This window comes from Colobus angolensis, unplaced genomic scaffold, assembly GCF_000951035.1.
Source record: "Colobus angolensis palliatus isolate OR3802 unplaced genomic scaffold, Cang.pa_1.0 Scaffold127, whole genome shotgun sequence".
Taxonomy (NCBI): Eukaryota; Metazoa; Chordata; class Mammalia; order Primates; family Cercopithecidae; genus Colobus; species Colobus angolensis.
In genome coordinates this window covers 10,238,815-10,244,239 of record NW_012113919.1, presented here as the reverse complement: position 1 = coordinate 10,244,239, position 5,425 = coordinate 10,238,815, and positions in this window count along the sequence as shown.

Here is a 5,425-nt window from a genome sequence, read left to right as displayed (position 1 = left end):
GTATATATTCACTTAATTAATTCTTAAATATACTATTCACTATTTTGCCTAGCAATATACCTAATATATAATGGTTTTAATTTGTATAAATTGAATATATATCTTACATAGCATTATAATTGTTGGTTTACCACTATTTTCATTCTAAATCGTTGTAGTTCAATTAGTGGCATTTATTATTTCAAATATTATAAATTATTAATAAATAAAATTTGCTACACTGAAATATTTTTAATAATCTAATATAGTATCAACAAACTTAGAAGAAACATTTGAATGTGAAACTTGACTTCAATCATTTTAAAATAAATTGTCTCATGACACTAGATATTTCAGTTTTCAAAGGTTTACTGTAATTTACTAATATCTTATCAAAAGCTAATTAGCATTAGCTAATACTAGTGAAAATAAACTTTCTGTCAACATACCTTCTGTCCTGTAAATTAGAAATTCCTGCTGGTCACAGTGGCTCAGGTCTGTAATCCCAGCAATTCAAGAGACTGAGACAGGAAGATTGCTTGAAGCCAAGAGTTTGATACTACCCTGAGCAATATAGCAAGACCCATTCTCAACAAAAACTTTTTAAAAATTAGCTGGGCATGAAAGTGTTTGCCTGTGGTCCCAGCTACTGGGGAGGCTGAGGTGGGAAGATATCTTTAGTCCAGGATTTTGAGGTTACAGTGAGCTGTGATTGTGCCACTGCACTCCCGTCTGGGTGACAGAGCAAAAGCCTATCTCAAAAATGAAAAAGTTTCTGTTGTGAATAGAATACATTTAATATTTGTCATTCTTAAAATATTGTATTATGTTGTAACTTTAATATTCCAATTAACTAGATACTCCAAAGAACATTTCTATTTATTTCTAAATATCACATTTCAAAAAATGATATATTAGTTATATGTTATTTAAAGAGCCTCTATTTTATAGAAATGTAGTTCTGTTACATACATATACTACATTGTGTAAAGTATAGGATCATAGAAAGCTAAAATTATAACACAATCTTGTTGTAACATGTATAGATGAAACACTTATGTGATATAAATTGCTTAAAGAAATGGTGGTAATTGCAATATATGACTGCTAAGTTCTTATTTTTACTAGGTGTAATTCTACATTAAATACAACTGCATGCTGATAATATAAAGATGCTATATATATACAAAGATGATAATATAAAGATCAATACTAGATCAATAACTAAAAATTAATACAAATAAAAATGCTAAATGTCAATGTAATCTAAATGGTATACTAAAATGTTGGCAAAATAAAAATAATACAGAGAAGGAGAAATGAAGAAATAAAAGTATGAAGTGAAACAAATATAAACCAAATAGCAAAATCAAGATTCTTCTGTATACCCTGTCAGGAGCTGCACTTAAAATATAAAGACATGGGTCCTCCAGATTCCCTCTATGAGACAGAAAGCTGGAAAGAGCCTCACACTCATCTTGCCACCCATAACATTTGGAAGTGATTTGCAAGATAATGGTCTTCCTTTAGACTATTAGAGTTGAGTTTAAAGGGAAAAGATCAAGCCTAAAGTCCCAGGATACACAAAACACTTTGTAAGAGAGGTGGGACACAAGAATATACCCATCTGTTACGGGGTAGAGGGAAAAGAAATGGCCATTAAAAAATAATAATAATCTAAAGAAAAAAACAGCAAATACTATTTCTCCCAGGGTGGTGATGAAGATTTACTACTACAGAGATAGGAGGAGGTGGGGTGGGAATCCAACTATTTCCTAAAGGAAGGAAGAAAAATATTTTGAGCCCAGATCATTTAGAGATCTCTTATTATTTGAGGATAGGCACAAATCACTAAGAAATTCCTCCTTTTGAAACATAGAGTGAAGAGAAACTAAGACAGGCTGACCAGCACAACAGCGAATGTATGTAATTCCCACCATTACCAGATTAGCAAACCTTAAGTAATAAGAAATTGCATTATACGACAGGGGAAACACAAAAATTTAAAGAGAGACTCTAAGATATGGGAATATAGGGAAGATGAAAAGGTAATAGTAGAGCAAGAATATTGAGGAAACAGCCACAGGCAAACCAGTCCTCACCCTATGTACAAGGTAATGTTAGAAGAATTTGAGGGTAGTTTTGTACTGAAATTAATAACAGTGAGAAATAAAAATAAATTTCTAAGCCTCACAACTCACTGAACAGACTCCCTTTTGGCCAAAGGAACCCCAGAGAAACCTTGAAAACTGATTTCTCAGCCATAACTGGATGGAAGGTAAAACATACCTCATTATAACCCCTTCCACACTGATAGCCACTAGGCTTTTTAACAGAAACGAGCCATTTCAAAAGACTTTACTGATAATATTAACCAACTGACTGGTAGCTGCCCCTGTCTTTTAGGGTTTCAACAAAACAGCTGATCGGCATTTCTTCCTGACAAGAAATCATTGACCACAGAGTGGTTCTGGCCAATCTGTGGAGGATACAGAGATGGCTTTCATATATCTGCTTCACCTTTTCATATTACAGGGCCAAAATCCACACCCTTGGATTATTCTAACACCGTCATTTTTTTTTTTAACATGGGTCCCATGGGGAGGCATGAAGCTCAATTGCATATGGACACGCTTCTCCTTTCAAATATTCATGACTCCTCTTATAGTTTATTGAGTATATGTTCCTGTCTTACTCTTCCCACCCTTGAATCATCTATTTTTGGCTTCTGGCTGGAAGCTATGCTTCTCAGTTTATTAGAAGGTCCACGCAGCAAGCTGCAGCCATTTATGAGAAATAAAACTCTTCTTTCTAAGTTTATGAACCCTGTCATTTCTTAGTTGACAATAGCAACAAAAACTAAGAACCTAGATCAACTGCTGACTCAACTAACTGCATCTCCCACAGTAACAGCATAGCAGAAGGAAAAGCATGCCTATTTCAAAGAATGAATATTATTTACTGCTATTATTATCACCTGTACAAAATGTTCAGTATCTAATAAGAATTAAGAGAAACAAAAAAAAATCAAAAGACAAAAATCAACATTACAAAGTTGGTTGGATGTTGGAAATATTAGACAGTAATTTAAAAATAAAAATAAAGTGAATAATATGTTTAAAACTCAAGTGAAAAGATTGACAGCGGGAATAAAAAGGGAGAATTTCAACAGAGATGGAAATTGAAAAAGAACTAAGAATAAATAGTAGAAATCAAAAATACACTAAGAGAGATGAATAATGTATTCAACGGGCTGAAGACAGTCAACAAGTGATTCAGTGTACCTGAAGACAGATTATTGTAATTTACCCAAATGAAATACAGGCAGGATAAAAAAATGAATAAGAAGAAAGCATCCAAGGATATAATAAACTATCAAATGGCAAAACATACATGTAATTGGAAATCCAGAAGGGAAAGAGATAAATATCTAATGGTGAGAATTTTCTGCAAGTAATAAAATATATCAAACCACAGATCCAAGCAGCTTAGAGAGCCATAAATGTAATAAATACAAGGACCCTCTCAAATCAGAGAAGAACAAAATTTCTTGAAGGCAAAAGAAAAATTATGTAATGAGAAAAAAAGATAAGCTCCAGTAAATTTTCTTTTTGCAAATCCAAAGCAATATGTAAGTCAGAAGACAATGGAATGACATATTTAAAGCAATACAAGAAAAAAAACCAGTCCCACATTCTATACTCAGTTAAAATACATATGATAAAGGACAAAAAATAAAATAAAATACTCAGACAAGCAAAAATTTTAAAGAATTAATCTTGAGTAAAAATGTGATACAAAAAGTATTTAGTCATTATTTAAGCTGGAGCAATATGCTATTGAACAAAATTTGTATCTATATAAACAAGTAAATTTCTCCAGAAATTGTTAGAATAATTATAAATGTTAAACAACTATCTTAGGGTTTTGTGGCTGCTGTAATAAAATGCAATGTTCTGGGCAACTTATAAACAACAGAAATTTAATTCACACAGTTCTGGAGCCTGGGTGGTCCAAGATTAAGACACCAGCATTTTCTGGTTTTAGTGAGAGTCATATTCCAAGTTGTAGACTGTGTTTCCTCTTGCTGTTTCGTCACACGGGTGATGGGGGCACTGTATCTCTCAGGAGTCCCTTTCATAAAAACATTAATTCCATTTATGATGGCTTAGCCATCATTAGCTAATAACTTTTCAAAGTACCCAATCTGTAGCACTATTACTTTGGTGCTTAGGATTCAACATATGAAGTTGAGAGGGACACAATCATATAGTCCATAGCAAATACCTTTTTTTTTTTTTTAATGTTAATCACTAAAAATAAAGTGAGGCTTTGCAAACCTTTTTATTAAAGGATAAGATAAATATGCTAGGTTTTAGTGACCACATATGGAGAAATATATATGTATAAGTATGTGCCTCATATATGCCTCACATATATTTATATTCATTTCTCCCCTTCTCGTTACTCTTCCTCTTCTTCCTTTTCTTTGGTGGCTCCTTCTTTTTTCTATTCTTCTTCATCCTCTTTTTTCAATTATTTAAATACGCAAAAATGTACTTATCACATTGAGCATACAAAGAAAATTAGATACTGTTGAATTTGGCCCATTGATCATAGATTGCATAGTTTATTCACACCTGTATAAAGCAACAATAGTTGTAATGCGGGATAGTTTTACAACATACTTAAAAATGTGTGGCACAGATAGAATAAAAGATGTATAGCAGTAATTGAATATATAATTTCATAAGATTCTGACAGTATGAGTGAAGTAGTGTAATAAAAATGGAAGCTAGATTTATTAGCCAGAAATATACCCATTGTAATCCCAAAGGTATATGCTAATAATTTTTTTAAATAAGTTTTAAGAAAAGAATGCAGAGAAGATAAATCAGAAAAATTACTCAGTTGACCCAATTGAAGAAAGAAAACAACAACAACAAAAAATGTACAAGAAACAAAGTGAGAATAATGAAAAGAAAATAACTATCAAGATGAGCTAATCAAGTCATATAAATAATGATATTAAATATAAATGACATACATGCAAATTTTTTAAAGGAACTTGTTACCTTGTCCTCTGCTGAAAGCTTTTAAGTATTGATTTCTTTTTAGTTAACAAAGGATTAGTCACATTGTATACTGTATATCAAGTGAATTTTGGTCGTTTATGTCTTTAACAAAAGGTATCCCTTTCAAAGAGTTTCTATATTATACTTATGGGCATAAATTCCTTCATGACGTTCTATTTTTCTCACCTTTAAGGTCTGTAGGATATGTAGTAATGTGTCGCTGTATTACACATCCTTTTGAGGACAGCATGATAAAAATTTGTCACTTTTATTAATATTTTCAAAGAAGGCCGGGTGCGGTGGCTCAAGCCTGTAATCCCAGCACTTTGGGAGGCCGAGACGGGCGGATCACGAGGTCAGGAGATGGAGAC